Consider the following 16,845-nt stretch of genomic DNA (forward strand, 5'->3'; position numbering starts at 1 on the left):
CAGCTCCTCTGGTATGCAGTTTTGTGCACCAGCTTCCCCTTCCCTCTCCCACCTCTCCCAGCTGCCGCAGGTGCTTTTGCCCAGACGTCCATCCCCACCGTGGCTGAGTGATGCTCTGTGCACTCCGGCTGCTGCATGAGCTGGGGCTGACGCTTGCTGTTTCATAAATGGGGCTGTGCAGCCAGAGGAGGCTGTTACATTAAGGTGAGTACCGCGACACTGATTCAGGGCAACCTGAGCCAGGAGAGATGATTTTGTATTGGTACTTGGAAGCAGATGGAAAGCCCAGTGTAGGAGTTGGAAGCTGGCTGTTTCTGGGAATTTTGTGAGTGCAGAAGGTTGGGCAGCCGGGGGTTCTGGCCTCGCACAGAAGCCACCCCGGTTTTCTGACAGAAGCTCTTCTTCATCCTTCCCTTCTGGGTTTCTGCCTGCTTGAGGAGGCAGGTGAGTCATGATCTTGAGGGACTGGCAGGAGCACAGAGCCAGGGGACACCAAGCGCAAGCAGACAATGATGGAAGGTATCATGGGAGTAGGTCAAAGACAGGAGGACAGAGAAAAGAAGGAGGAAAACTCACTTAGCCTTCAGCTTCCGTTTCCGGGGGAAGACAACCTTATTTTCAGAAATCAAACGGTTAATTTCCTTGACAACCTCTCCCCCTCCTTCCTGAAGTCTATCTCAGAAATAATCAAAGTATTTAATTAATAATTCACTAGTCCAAATAAGTACAATCATCTTCCAGGAGTATTTACATGCCGGGCTATAATTAGCAGCCTCCTTGGCACCAGCCCACACGACTTGACAGGTCACGGTTTCCATTACATACTACATTTTTCCATATCATTGCCCAGTCATGAGTGACTATGAAATGAGTTAACCAGAATCAGCAAAGAAGAGGGACTGAGTGAGCCACGATGGCAACCACAAGAAAAGTAAGTAATTTTTCTTGTCAGGAACCTGCTGAGAATTGCCAACATCTCAGTTAAATGATTAACTCCTAGACTGTATTTTTTTAAAGTATGATTTTCACAGAATCACAGAATCACAGAATGTTGGGGGTTGGAAGGGACCTCTGTGGGTCATCTAGTCCAACCCCCCATGCCAAAGCAGGGTCACCTACAGCAGGCTGCACAGGACCTCATCCAGGCGGGTCCTGAATATCTCCAGAGAAGGAGACTCCACCACCTCCCTGGGCAGCCTGTTCCAGTGCTCCATCACCCTCAGAGTGAAGAAGATCTTCCTCATGTTCAGCTGGAACTTCCTCCTCTTCAGTTTGTGCCCATTGCCCCTTGTCCTGTCGCTAGGCACCACTGAAAAGAGTATGACCCCATCCTCCTGACACCCACCCTTCGGATATTTATAAGCATTTATTAGGTCCCCTCGCAGCCTTCTCTTCTTCAGGCTGAACAAGCCCAGCTCCCTCAGCCTCTCCTCGTAGGAGAGATGTTCCAGTCCCCTCATCATCCTTGTAGCCCTCCGCTGGACTCTCTCCAGTAGCTCCTCATCTTTCTTGAAGTGGGGAGCCCAGAACTGGACACAGTACTCCAGATGAGGACTCACTAGGGCAGTGTAGAGGGAAAGGAGAACCTCCCTTGACCTACTGGCCACACTCCTCCTAATGCATCCCAGGATCTGATTAGCTTTCTTGGCAGCCAGGGCACACTGCTGGCTCATGGTCAACCTGTCGTCCACCAAGACACCCAGATCCCTCTCCACAGAGCTGCTCTCCAGCAGGTCCACCCCAAGCCTGTACTGATGCATGGGGTTGGTCGTCCCCATGTGCAGGACTCTGCATTTGCCCTTGTTGAACCTCATCAGGTTCCTCTCTGCCCAACTTTCCAGCCTGTCCAGGTCACGCTGAATGGCAGCACAGCCTTCTGGTGTATCTACCACTCCTCCCAGTTTGGTGTCATCAGCAAACTTGCTGAGGGTACATTCTAACTCTTCATCCAGGTCGTTGATGAAGAAGTTAAACAAGACTGGGCCCAGTACTGACCCCTGAGGGACATCACTACTTACCGGCCTCCAACTAGACTCAGTGTCACTGATGACAACCTTCTGAGTTCTGCCATTCAGCCAGTTCTCAATCCATCTCACTGTCCACTCATCCAGCCCACACTTCCTGAGCTTCCCTAGGAGGATGTTATGGGAGACCGTGTCGAAAGCCTTGCTGAAGTCTAGGTAGACAACATCCACGGCTCTCCCCTCATCTACCCAGCCAGTCATGCCATCGTAGAAAGCTATCAGATTGGTCAGGCATGATTTCCCCTTGGTGAATCCATGCTGACTACTCCTGATAACCTTCTTTTCCTCCACTTGCTTGCTGATGACCTCCAGGATAAGCTGCTCCATCACCTTTCCCGGGACGGAGGTGAGGCTGACCGGCCTGTAGTTCCCTGGGTCCTCCTTCTTGCCCTTTTTGAAGATTGGAGTGACATTGGCCTTTCTCCAGTCCTCGGGTACCTCTCCTGTCCTCCAGGACCTCTCAAAGATGATGGAGAGTGGCTCAGCAATGACATCCGCCAGCTCCCTCAGCACTCGTGGGTGCATTCCATCGGGGCCCATGGATTTGTGGGCATTCAGTTGCTTAAGGGATCCCTCATGCAGTCTTCCTCGACCAAGGGAAAGTCATCCTCTCTGTGGGCTTCTTCTCTTACCTCCGGGTCCTGGGACTCCTGAGGGCTTACCTTGGCACCGAAGACTGAAGAAAAGAAGGCATTCAGTAGCTCTGCCTTCTCCGCATCCTCCGTCACCAGGACACCCGCCTCATTCAGCAGTGGCCCCACATTGTCCCTAGCCTTCCTTTTGCTGCTGATGTAGTTGAAGAAGCCCTTCTTGTTGTTTTTGGTATCCCTTGCCAGCTTCAATTCCAGGTGGGCCTTGGCCTTCCTCGTCACATCCCTGCATGCTCTGACCACATTCCTGTATTCTTCCCAAGTGGCCTGTCCCTCCTTCCACATTCCATGGACCTTTCTCTTCCACCTGATCTCCGCTAGAAGCTCCTTGTTCAACCATACAGGTCTCCTGCCTCCTTTGCTAGATTTCTTTCTCAGGGGGATGCACCGCTCCTGAACATGGAGGAATTGACATTTAAACAGCGACCAGCACTCTTGGACCCCCCTGCCTTCAAGAGCCCTGGCCCACGGGATTCCTCCCAGTAGTTCCTTGAAGAGGCCAAATTTAGCCCTCCTAAGGTCCAAGGTTTTGATCCTATTTATCACCCTGCTTCCTCCACGCAGGATCCTGAACTCCACCATTTCATGGTCACTGCAGCCGAGTCTACCTCCAACCTTCACATCCTCCACCAGTCCCTCCTTGTTTGTTAGTACAAGGCCCAGCAGAGCGCCTTTCCTTGTTGGTTCCTCCACCACTTGCATCAGAAAGTGATCATCAGTGCTCTGTAGGAACCTCCTGGATTGCGAATGCCTAGCTGTATGGTCTTCCCAGCTGATGTCAGGGTGGTTGAAGTCCCCCATGAGAACCAGGGCCTGTGACTGTGAGGCTGCTTGCAGCTGCCTGTAGAAGGCCTCATCAACTTCCTCCTCCTGGTCAGGTGGCCTGTAGTACACACCCACAGTAATGTCACCCATATGACCCTGTCCCTTAATTCTAACCCATAATCTCTCAACTCATTCCTCATCCGCCCCCAGGCAAAGCTCAATGCATTCCAGTTGCTCCTTCACTTATAGAGCAACTCCACCACCTCTCCTTGTTGGCCTGTCTTTCCTAAAGAGTGTGTCGCCATCCATGACAGCATGCCAGTCATGCGAGTTGTCCCACCACGTTTCTGTGATGGCGACCAAGTCGTAGCCATCCTGCTGTATAATGGCTTCCAGCTCTTCCTATTTATTGCCCATGCTACGTGCGTTGGTATAGACACACTGGAGCTGGGCTGTCAATCTCACCTCTGACCCTGGCACGCCAAGCCTGGGCTCGTCCCTAGTGAGGTGGGCAATGTCCCCTTCCCCCTTTGAACCTAGTTTAAATCAATGAGCCCCGCCAGCTCGTGGCCAAGAATCCTTTTTCCCCTTTGAGATAGCTGCGATCCACCTGTTGCCAGCAGGCCCGGTGCAGTGTACACCTCCCCGTGATCAAAGAAATCAAAATTTGACCGATGGCACCAGTCCCTGAGCCACCTGTTAATCACGTGAGTTTTCCTGCCCCTTTCAGTGCTGTTCTCTTCCACTGATGGGATTGAGGAAAACACCACCTGCGCCCCTGATCCCTCAACCAGTCGTCCCAGTGCCCTGAAGTCACTTTTGATGGTCTTGGGACTTCTCTCTGAGATCTCGTCCCCGCCAACCTGCATTACCAAGAGGGGGTAATAATCAGAAGGACGCACCAGACCAGGGAGTTTCCTAGCAACATCCCTAACCCAGGCCCCAGGGAGGCAGTAGACTTCCCTGTGGGATGGGTCTGGTCGGCATATCGGGCCCTCTGTTCCCCTCAGAAGGGAATCGCCTATGACAGTTACCCTCCTTTTTTTCTTAGCCAAGGCAGTCATAATATGTGGGGCTGGCTGACTCGCCCTAGGCAACCCCCTGGATGGACCTTCACCTTCACCCACATCCTCTGTGGCCGGTCCCTCACATTCCAGAGCCCCGTATCTGTTGCTTAAGGGCAACTGGGCAGGTGAGGGAGGCCGGGGGGGGATTCGCTTGCCACCCCGAGCAGGGACCCGTTTCCATTCCCCCCCATCTCTTAGGTCCCCTCTTTCTGCTTGGTGGCAAGAGGGTAGGGGGTTCTCTGTTTTTCATGGAGCCGCCTCCTGCTGCCTTGGCCTCAGGGAGGGCAGGTTGCGGCTCCACCAGCCAATCTCACTCTCACACTCCCAGATGCTCCTTAACATCTCCACTTCCTCTTTCAGCTCTGCCACCAGGCTGAGCAGATCATTTACCTGGTCACAATGTAATCTGAAAAGTGGATTTTCAAGGTTTCTGTATTTACTAATGGTGATGAACCATTTCTTCCCTGACTGAACTTCTTTCTCCTACTGAGTTGGAGGATAGGGCTTTGTCCATCCTACTGGAAGATGTCTCTTGTTCCAACAGAGGCAGATGGATGAAGGAGAGATGGCACTTAAAAACCCCAAAATGTTCTTGAACACTTTTTCCTCCTAGACCTTGCTGTCAGCTGCTCAGACACGACAGGACATGTAAGGAAGCACAATGAAGCTTCAGACCAGAAATGCACTTCTGCCTGAGGAGGAAAGCTATTGGGTTGTGATCAGAGCCTCAGGAGGGTGAGACCTTGAGTACTGGCTTCCCCCCTGCATTTGCTGAGATTTTCCAGTTGTGTCCCATGCTTTGCAGCTGTGTCCCATGCTTTGCAGCCGTGTCCCATACTATCCTGGGTTCAGCTGGGATAGGGTTAATTTTCACAAGAAGCTGATTGGGCTGACACAAACAGCCAATCAGATGGGATATTATGTACCATGTGATGCCATGCTCAGTATTTAAATGGGGAGCTGGCTGAAGGAAGGGGATTGTGCTACTCAGGAACAAGCTGAGCATTGGCTGGTGAGAACATTGCATGCTGCATATTCTTTTTATCAGTATTATTGTTGTTATTTTCTTCTCCCTTTGCTGTTCTGTTAAACTGTTCTCATCCCAACCAACGAGTTTTGCCTTTTCCTTCTGATTCTCCTCCCCATCCCACTGGGGAGGGGGAAGGAGTGAGAGAGTAACTGTGTGGGTCTTTGTTGCCTACTGAGGCTAAACCACAACACCTGTATTGCTGCCATGTCCTATGCACTCCAGTCAGACAATGGTTGGTCTATGATAATACTGCAACTGAGAAGCAAAGACAGAAATGAATCCTTACACAACTTAAACACCAACATTCCCCTTGGCCTGGCCCTGTAAAATAAGGCTTAATTAACTTAAATAAATACATTAACTTAATTAAATTCTGCAAGTATAGTCAAGACCAGCTTCACAATATAGGGTTTTCTTCCCTCAGGAAAGACACCACCAGCATTATAGTGAAACTGGCTTAGGACTTTATTTGTCTTTTCAGTAACCTATTGCTTTTTTAATATCTCTGTTTTTTCCCCCTTATTTCAAGAAACTGTTGCTATAGATAATCTATATACATTTAAAGAAGTAACAGTTTTTATAGAAATGCCTCGTTATAAGTTGAAAAGCAGTACAGGTCATTAGAATAAATAAAGTTGAACTTTTCAGTGACCACGTGAGATAAATGGACATTTTCTTGCACAAAAGGATTTTTTCTATCAGAAAATGTGAATTCATCTAAACTGAAATTTTCCACAGAAAGATGACAATACAATTGATAACAAAACCCAGTGAAAAAAAACAGCAAACAAACAAAGAACACTGATTAAAAAAGCTATTTCAACTTGAAATGTTCGATTTTTATAATCTTTAATGTCACACTGGAACAGCTTTCTCTTAATTATGTTAATGTAAAACTGAATTATATAATAAAAAGTAAAGGTAGAATGAACTAATTTCCTTTTACTTAAGTCCAACACTTGGATCAAAATGAAAGTAAATTTTTTTCTAACTTAGTTCACAATTACTAAGCATTTCTGTTTCATTGTATTCTGCTGCAGAAGAACGTTTAAACTGTGAAAGTCCCATCCTCAAGTGAAAGAAAACCAAAAACATTTGCTACATAATTCTTGGGAGCAATGATAGTATCTCAAAGATTTCTTGTGAAAGCATGAGAACTTTGCCTTGTCCCTGGAGGCACCCTATTGGCATTTGACAGATTTGTGATGCTGCAGTAAAAGGTGCAGCAAATCTGCTGAGGACTGCAAGGTCTGATGCTGGAAAAGCATGGGGTGTAGAAAGAGAGGCTTTATTATTACTATTACTTTACTCAAAGTTAGTCATAAGCATTCAAGATAGATACATGCATAAATCTAGAAAAATATAATGAGAATATTCTCACCTTCTCTCTTATAAAAATTTTAGCATCCTTATTTTGTTGCTTGGATATGCGTGTTGCCTATTTGCAAGAACAATTGGGTGGGCAGAGACCCAGCGAGGTGGGCACCCACACTGAAGAGTACTCCAGTCTCCCTGGGTGCTTTTTGCTTTTCTTGCTGGAAATTCAGCCCTACATAATGTACAAGAGTTGTGCAGAAATGATGGCTCTTGGTTTGAGACCATGTTGACTCCTCATTTAACTGGGTTTCTGCCTGGATGTGAGCTTCAAAGATGCCTTTTGTGCATTGCTCCTCACTGGCCCACTCAGAAGATGATCCATGCTGCAGTTTGGGTGGGAATGCAGAAGCAGTATGTTTGAAGGGGGAGGAGGAAAAGGAAGTATGAAGCATTTAGGGCATGAGCAGATTTCAAGCTGATGCCCTGCTTGACTGCCATGAGGAGACAGGACCAGTAATGCTGACCCCCACCTGTGGACTCTCCTGCAGCTGGACAAAGACACTAACAAAGAAAAGTGCCTCCTTAGGCAAGAGAAAGCCAATGAAATACTAGCTGCTGTGACAGGTGAGGAAACATAAATCAGATAGCTTTACAATGAAGTTTTCCTGCTGACCTCTTGCCTGGGTCTCCTGTGTGGCTGCTACTCGTCCCTCCATGCGGGAGGCAGTGGGCTGCCCTTCATGCCTCGGAGCGCGCAGGGCTCTATTATGCACTCGCATGTCTCCCTTGAAACTGGCACCATCTGGACCACCACCTGAATGTCATTTTTTTCCTTCACAGCTTCTCACATGATTTGCCAGCTTGTGTTTGTGACTTGGAGGGTAGGGGGGGTGGGGTGTGTGCATGTGAAAGGTGGTGAGATCTGGCACAGTTTTTTTGCATAAGCAGTGCCACTGACAGGAATTTTCTTCAGGATTTAATTGATCTCTGCACTTCTTTGGAAACCCGTGCCACCTATTCAGAGGAGCTCCCTAAGTCTGTGTCCCTCAGCCTCCAAGTAGGAGTTAAGTGGAGTGCTGTGATCCCTCTAAACGAATACAGACATTGACCAGCCTAAGAACAATCTCAGAAATAAGCAGTTTGTCTGCAGTGTTTCTACAGGGAAGGGAGAGCATGCTGGGCCAGGACTTGGAGAGGCCAGTCTGTGCTGGGTGGCTGGCTGTTCAGGTAGCGTAGACACCCACCCAGCATGCTACAGATCAGTTTTTGCTAACAAACTGCTCCAGGATGCTCAGGTAAAGCAAACATTGCTCCATTATCTACAGCACAGTTAAAGCTCTGTTTATACCAAAGTAACCACGATCACAATCTTCCTTTTAGGAGTTTGCTGTATTCCAGGACACAGACTCATAAATCAAATTTTGATATGATAAATCTGAAGAAACCCAGGTTTGTTGGCCTGCTACCGCAGAGTGCATTCCTGTTCCAGTGCTGCCTCTGCTACCAGCCGTTTGCTGTATGGATGGCACAGGAAAGTTATGCAAAGGCCACCATTCATATAGGCTGCACTCAGACGGTACCTACACGCTGTCTGGCTGTACAGGATCCAGTTACAACCTGTTTTTCTTTCTGGGATGAACAATGATGAGTACAGTGGACTGCAGGGAGTGAAATTATTTGCATATGCAGTAAAACACAAACAGGGCAGACCATAAAACATTTCATAATGAAACTTTTTAAATACTAAAATTTTAATAGTATTAGATATCCTGCTTAGAGGGAAGCTTGGAAAGGAAAATTCAGTGCTTGCTGCCTTCACAGAGACCTTGAGGAAATGAGTTGGTTGCATCACCACCAATAAATTACAAAATTTCTACCAAAAATCTTTTTGAAATCCTGCTGCCTCACAGTGTACGTCAACAAAACACGGGCTGCAAAAGTTTCAGCGTATGCAGACACAGAGTCTTGACACGACATGTGCCATCACTAGAGAGCTAACCTGAGAGACATACCTCTCTCTGCCTTCCCTGATGGAAAAGGCTGTGTGGTTGCCATCATTGTGGAAGCCCTGCAAACACACAGATTTTCTAGATACCTGTGAGCACTGACCCTCAAGGACAAGGATGTCCAGCTATTGCCTCGCGAATGAAATCGATGGAGAGCCAGGAGCCACGGAGAGCAGGACCATCTCCAGGTAGGGACTAGTCACCTGGAGACTGCGTGACACCTTCACTGGTGTTAAGAGGAGGATTTGCCATTTTGGTTCTACCTAATGTTCAACATGTTAAAAAGCAGGAGTGGCCAGTGCTGGCTCCCACTCAAGGAAGGAGAAAGCAGGTGCATTGCTGGGGAGGGCTCATGAAAGAGCCTATAGCAGCTCTGTGCATACTCTGTAGAGATGGTTCCCATTCATAATCTCACTGCAATGTGCAACTGTGGCAAGTCCTCCAATAAATCCGGGGTAAGGGAAACTTCAGGAGGACATGTTGCCTGCACTGCTAAGGAAATTCTTCACCATTCTTCATTCACCATTAACTCTGTCATTTTATCTGCTGCCTAACTTCTTTTTTTGTGTGAGTGTACCACACTGCTGCCTCCCCACCTGCCCAGATCTGTCCTGAGAGATAGGGGTCTGCTTACACACTTTTTGGTTTTGGGGAACTGGTCGCTTTAGGTCTACTGGCTCTGCTCCTCTCGTTTTTCCAGCCAGTGAAATCCTCTACATTTACAAACAAGTCAGCTCCACCATGTGACAGCTGTGTAGCCTCGTGGCCTTCTAGTGGAGTCTCTGTGAAAGTTCTTGTAGTTTACAGCCAGCATATATATTTTAGAGACCAAGGCAAAGAACATATCCATTCCCAATTACAGTGAGGAGAAAGGGGTATGCTGGGCCATTCACAGCTGACTACAGGTAAGTGGGGTAGGGCTGTAGCTCTGAACTAACCAAAGGATTTTCCATGTCCTGCTGGGAACCAAGCAGGTCTAGATCAGCCAGCAGATATGCCAGGGAAGGGCTGTGGGTCTCAGCCTTTTATCTGAGACTTAACTTCATCGCAATGTCAAGAGCTCAGCTGCTGGTTCAGCACAACCCTAATTAAAACTGTATCTTATGTCCATTTAATGAATGGTGTAACAAATGGGAGTAGGCATTGATCACATATCAAAAGTCAGCTCATTTTGGCTGCTCCAGTAAAACATGAGCAGTACTTGCACATAGCTTCAAAATAGCTCTTAGCCTGACACACAAATAGATTAAGACACAAACACAGAGTTGATTCCAAAGAAACTTTAAGAAAAACATGCTTTTGATCAAGATGCTGGGAGAAGAGGTTCTTTTCCTCCCAAAGTGCCTGTCCTAAGGTTGAGTAGGGGGTGGATGGATGGCATAAAAGAACTTACTGAAATCACTGACACGTTGCTTGCTTTTAACAGAAGGAACTGGTTTGGGGCTTTTTTTTGGAAATAATCAACCACATCTTCCATGAAGTCCAGGGGGCCAACAATTGCTCCTCACCTCCTAAAAATTGAGTCTTGGAGGGGTGCCAACTCTCAGAGAAATAAAGTGCTAGCCAGGGGCAAGAAAATGCAGTTTGATTTATTGTACACCTTTAAAAGTGAGTGGTGGGCCTTTTCTATGTACATTATAACCAGCAGCATTTTAATTATGGATTGGTTATTTCTAGTAGCCTTAAGATACAATTATTATCTGTCCGAATGAAAAACCACCTGGGTGGCAAGGCTGGAATACAGGCTTGCTGGTTTTGCCCAAACAAGGAGACTCTAATGACTTTCATGGAAGTACTAGCTGCATAAATAGTGTAGGCACCAACCCTGAAGCTGGATACAACCCTGCACATTCCCTGTGTCCAGAGCACAGCGAATGACACCGATTACAGCTTTTCAGCAAATAAATAAACAATTATTTAGGTTTGGCTATTTTCACACCCCTCCTCTTTCCAGAATGGGCAGAGTTAGGATTTAACTTTTAGAGGAATGTTTCTGGAAACAGTCAAATTACAGCAAATACCAGAGAAAGGCTGAGCAAACCTGGCTGTAACAGTTGTATCCATATTTTTGGGTGACAGAGACAATACCAGGTGACCTGCATGTCCAGACAAAACTCTTTAAGTTTCAACTATCCAATGCCCGTAACAACTGCTTTGTGAATGAGCTGCAGATCAAGAATTTCTCCAGGAATAATTCTCTGGCAAGTAAATATTTGGCAAGTATATTCAAACAGTGAATAAATCTTGCAGATACTGCGATCTACTTGTGGGCAATTTGTTAACACAGGAAGAGATGGAATTCATCAAAGACTTCTTTGCCCAGGAATGACAGGCTCATAGGCTAATAGAAATTAATTTTCCATCTCTAATACTGGGCACTCCTTCTGCCTGGTATCACGGACCTTGACACTTCTTTGGCATGTGATGTTGAAGACCACCAGCTGCAATTTGCGTTTACTTTTAAATTTACAATTTAGCCGAGGGGGTAGAGAAATGCTTCCTGTTGGGAGCAACTTTGCCCCTCCACTGGGCCCACACAGTCTGCACTGCGCTTTGAAGTTCCCTGTAAAACCTCAAAGCAGCCGGGCTGTGAGGTGCGAGCCGTGCATGGCCCAACTGGCCCTGGAGGGAGGGAGCTGCGTCACCCGGTGTGTGACCTCTCAGCATGTGGCTGGGGCAGGGACAGGTTGCCTTCAGCGTGTCTGAGGTTAACACCTTGTGCTCTGCCTGTGTTTTCAAGTGTCTCATCATCACCGTTGGGTAGTAGTAATGAGCCTGGTTGATGAGGATGAGGAGGGATGATATCCCTCTCCCTGACTATCATAAACTGCATCCCTAATGCAAGTGCTATCTGAAAGAAATGATCCTGTATTCCAGGCCACTTGGCAGGAGGTGATGGCCAAGATATACACACACAGGAGCTCAGCAGCCTCAGGGGAGCTGAGATGGTTGGAGGGCAGCAGGCCAGGAAGATCAAAGGACTTTTCGAGTCACCAGTTCTTCAACTGGGTCCTCGTCTCCAAGGATGGGACAGAGAGCATGGGAAGGGTGTGCACTGGGACCTCGTTCTCAACCTCCTCTCCCGTAGAGATCTTCCATCAGGCTGGTGGAGTCCTGCTTCTGCCCTGCTGAGACGAAGCCCCTTGAACCGGGTTGAACTCGGCTCCCTCTGCCGTACATATTGCCAGCAGAGACCACACTGCAGCGGGTGCTTCTGTGGGCTTTCAGAGGAACGAGTAAATTGGATCATTTCAAGTGTGCTACCACACAAAGGCTCAGCTGGGGTGAGTCACCGGGAGCAGGTTGGTAATCTCAGCAATGTCTCAAGCTTGGCTGCAGTGCTAGTACAGCACTGTGGGGAGCACATATTATCTCCAGGTAAGAGCACCTGCAGAGTATACTACAGGAAAAAACACATTTGCCTTATTTTATGGGGAACTTGTGCATAGAAAGCCCTACCTGACTTCAGAAATATCTGCTTGAATGTATGTATGAATTGACCAAGCATGATGGTACAGTGTTGTATAAAGCTTTCTCTAACATGATTTGCAGGTTGTATTACATGCAAACAAAAAAGCCCTGTGGATATTACGCAAGCACGTTCTGTGGAAAAATTATTCCAGGAGTGATCTAGGTGGTTTTAACGTGTTTTATTGGAGCTGTTTTCAAAAAGACCTTCACTCATTGCAGCCAGGTGTGTTAGTTTCCATGAGGATAAATATACAGGGTTTCGAGAATGTCATGCGTGTCACTAATAGAATTACTATCTGATCCTACAGATATTACAGTTTTACAGCCTTAGACAATCTGCTCTTCCTGGACAGGGCACAACTGCTGATTCCTCTTGCAGTGCTGGGCATGACCCCTTTCTGAAGGGAGTCAGCTCCCCTTTTCAGCTACTATGACAGAATTGAAAGTGTGCCCAACAGGAAAGCTGGAGCAGGTTTGGCATTAACTCTGTCTCCCCTTGGCACTCTTGCTAGGGTAAATTTGCAACTGAGATTCCAAATTTGGCAAGAAACGGAGGAACCGATTTCCTGGCAGCCCTCCATGGGTACTCAGGAGACTGGATGGGGGGGTGGTAGCCACAGAACAGATGGAAGTGTGGGATGAAGGTAGGTAAAGTGGTCAAAGATGTGCAATAAATAGATTTAACAAATATGTTACACCACAACATGTGTGACGCATGCATGTAGTTTGCCACAAAGAGCACAATGCTAGAGTGATACCTCACTGACACAAATGACTGGGTAATTGTGCCGTATGGACCAGCAATGGCCCTTCTGTCTTCATATTATTACGTTTTTCCTGACTGATCTTTTAAAGAAAGAGAAAGGCAGAAAAGTTGATAGCAATTTTAAAGAAACTGGGATATGAGAAGAACCTCAGCTGTTACAGTCTGAGGTGGGGATAAGACTGAAAAGAGACATGATAGTCCACAAATATCTACACTGTGTCACGATGGAGAGTGGATGTTGATGCAAAGTGCAACAAATTCAAGACAAAAAAATACACTAAGGGAAATACTTCAGGAAAAAATCTACAGTGCTGAGCACCTTTGCTATTTGTGGTCTACAGATGGCTCTCACTGTTTTTAGACTTACTCCGAGAGGGCTTTTTATGTTGTGTATCAGACGTTGTTGTTGTTGTTTTTTTTTTTTCCTTGCAGTAAGAGTGCTTCAAGTATGGAAAAATGTGTTCCTGAGGGCATCTGCTAAGGTCCCATCCCTGGAGATTTCAGAGGCGTGCTAGATAAAGCCGTCTTGGTAAATATTCAGTAGGGAAAATTCTGCTGATTACAGGGAGCAGTGCAAGATGAGCTGCCAGGTCTTTTATTATCTCTGACTCCATGACTATTGGTAGTGAAGGGAGTTTTTGCACAAAAGCCTTTACTGGCTTTATTTATGCCAAGGCTGCTTCCAGGAAGGGGGGATCCATCATGTCAGAGATGAATGCAAACACAGAGCTTTCTCTCTTGCCTTCTCTCTCCTTTTGGACTGTCCTTTTGTCTGACAGGGAGACTGTGCTGCTCTGTGTATACTCTGCAACTTGATTTGCTTAAGACTCCCCAGAAACAAAGAGACACTGAGGGCAGGATCACCTTAATATAGTAACTTGACTGTTTTCTGGGAACTGCTTAGTTGGGAGAAGAGAAAGTCAGGGAGGGAAGGCCAAGTCCCATGAGAGTGGGCTGCAGCGATAACCCGGCAGCTGGGCAGGGAGCCAAGAGAAGGACACTGATGCAGGTCCCTTCACCTGCAGCCAGGGGACATCATTCCTGTGGCCCTGGCAGATGAGTCGTGAGGTCATACCCAATCCACTGCTACAGTGATGCAAAATTGCCACCATATTCATCAGGTCAATAATACCCAAGGCAAGAAAGAGAAAGCCCACACAAGCAATTTCATTTCCCAGCCGGTGCAGGTAGCTGTATCACTGCTGTTGCCATTGCTTCCACATTGTAAAAGCCTGTGGTTTGCTGTGCTGCTTTCCATAAGGCTCTGACAACTCTCTAATTAAAGGACGGCAGAAGGCAGCTAAGCTCTGCCTGGCTTTGGCTGTGAGGGCTGTTCTGAGGAGCGGGAGGCAGGGTGCAGCGGAGGAGTTTGGCATCACAGCAGAGCATCTCTGTGTCCAGAGGCAGGTCATCACAGGAGGACAGGTGTTTTGGGTAGCTAGCTACCTACCCAAAATGCATGACATGCAGAGGCTCAGGAGCCTGGCTACAGGATAGGGCTTGCAGTTTGCAGGTGGCCCGCAGCAGGTGCTCCAGCACACTGAGCACAGAAAGATGGGGTGTTCCCATGTGCTGGATGTGTGTGTGTATGAGTAGGGCTGGCTGAGGGTGCTTTCTGGTACTGGCAAGACAAGGTTTTCTAAGCTACAGAAAGCTCTAGTTAGCTTGAATTGGCCAAACCATGCCCAAAACCTGTCTGTGCCCCAGCATGGAGGATCTAACATCTGGTATCAGCCATCGACTGAGGGAAGGATTTGAGGCCTTCCCTGCTGCTGTCTATATAAACAGCTATGCAGCTGCACTGACAGGCACACACATAGAAAATGGTGTCAGGGATTTCAGCTGTCCCGGAGGTGACAGAACAGCCAAGCAGGCCTGAACACAGTCTGCAGGCAAATGCTGCAAGCTCGCTTTTGCCAAGGTGTTGCCGCTGCCCAAGCTCAGGATGTGCCAGGCCTGCCCTCAGGCCAGACTGCACTGTGGGGCTGAGATTCGAAGAGGGGTGAGTCCAAACTAATATACACATCCCCCTCCCCCTGTTCTTGTAATTGCAGAGCTCAGTAGCCTTGCATCTGGCAGCCCTTGAGAAGCATTTCTTTTAGTGAAGAGACTGATTCTTCAGCCAGCTTAAGCAGGGAAATGTCAGCTTGACAACCCCTGCATGAGCTGCACAGACCAGCCTCTCTGAGAGGGGGTCAGAGAAAGCCAGAGGGAAGAGTGACGAGGCGGAAAGGCAGTGAGAACCACAGGCACCGGAGCAGCAGGACACGGGGAAGATCTGGTGTAACAGCAATGCGATGGGCTGGCAGCATGACACACGGAGCAGTACCGATGCTCTGATGCACAGAGCCGCAGGATGGCTTGAAGGTAAATAAACAAAGCAATTAAGTGTGTCCTGCGGGACAAAGGACTGCACATGGCAACCCTCTCGGTCTGACTCCCAAGGTATTAAAGATGCACTCTCGTGTGTGCTCAGCAGGGGGGCTAGCTGATGAAGTATTGGTTTCCCTGGCCTGCACTGGTCCCTTGCTTCAGAAGCAGCAAAGGTTACAAGTCCTGCAGAGACAAATGGCACGCAGAAAACAGAGGTGCTCTGAAGGACAAAAGCATGTAACTCCTTTCAGCCCAGTGCCCCAAGCTGCCGCGGCTGGGCACAGTGGGGCTTGCAGGCAGGTCTGGGAAACAGCACAGCCCTCGGAGCCAGGTCGTGCCTCCTAGCTCTGCAGCTTCACTTGCACGGTGTGCACGGGCTGATCTTGCTGAAGAGGAGAGCTTGGGCTGCAAACACCTCTCAGCCCTGGGACCTTTCAAACCGGAGAGCTGCGATCAGCCACAGGTGTTGCTCTCTGGTGAGGCAGCTTGCTGACAGGCTGCTTCCCGACTTGTTTTGGGGGCCAGAGCCTTTCACAGGGAGCTGGTGCCACGGGAAGGGATGAGGGTCACAGAGGAGAGCGTAGCTGACAGCAGCATGTATGTGGGCTGAGGGGACCCAGGTGGCTTCAATGCCCCCCCAGCATTTGACAGAGCTTTCAAGCTCAGAGCAAAGCCTTTGTTTTCCATGTTCGCAAAAGCTGGAAGGTGCCTTGGGAAGGGTTAAACCCTCCCGCGGCCCTGGCTGGCTGCCAGTCCCCACTGGGGAGGGTGGGCGATGGCGGGTTCATGCAGGGGTGCACTTCCTCCCACTGCCCCTGCCCGGGTAGTTTGACCAGCCCCGGCACCAGAGGATGATGCTCCGTGTCCCCTGCAGCAGGGATTCACAGATCCCGTCTACCCCCTGGCAGCCCACCTCCACTCTCCACCCACCGTCATGCTCCTTGTGCCACGGCCACCACAGCTCCCTATCCCTGCCATGGGACTCCCTTCCACCTGCGCCCCAGGGCTTGCCTGCTGCCAGCACGGGGACGTGGCCCTGGAGAGAAACCATCAGCCTCCGGTGTTGGGCAAGTCTCCACGAACAGAACTTGCTGCCCTGATCTGGATGTCTTCAATCACACCACAGGAGTAGGAGGCCCTTCAGATTTTTTTACCTTGTAGAGGAAAAGCCCTCAGTGCCTCCTTTTAATGTGTTTGGCCCCAAATGACCTCTGGAGAGCAGAGTGTGGCATTTCAGAATCCCATAATCTTTTAGGGGAAATGATGTGTTGTATAAAGCATGGTTTGAATTTTTTTATCTGGTGTGCCTTAATTCATGTGGCATCAGGCTCACGCTGAATTATGACAAGAATCAGACACCCACGGTACTGGGCTAT

This window comes from Opisthocomus hoazin, chromosome 7 (assembly GCF_030867145.1).
Source record: "Opisthocomus hoazin isolate bOpiHoa1 chromosome 7, bOpiHoa1.hap1, whole genome shotgun sequence".
Classification (NCBI taxonomy): Eukaryota; Metazoa; Chordata; class Aves; order Opisthocomiformes; family Opisthocomidae; genus Opisthocomus; species Opisthocomus hoazin.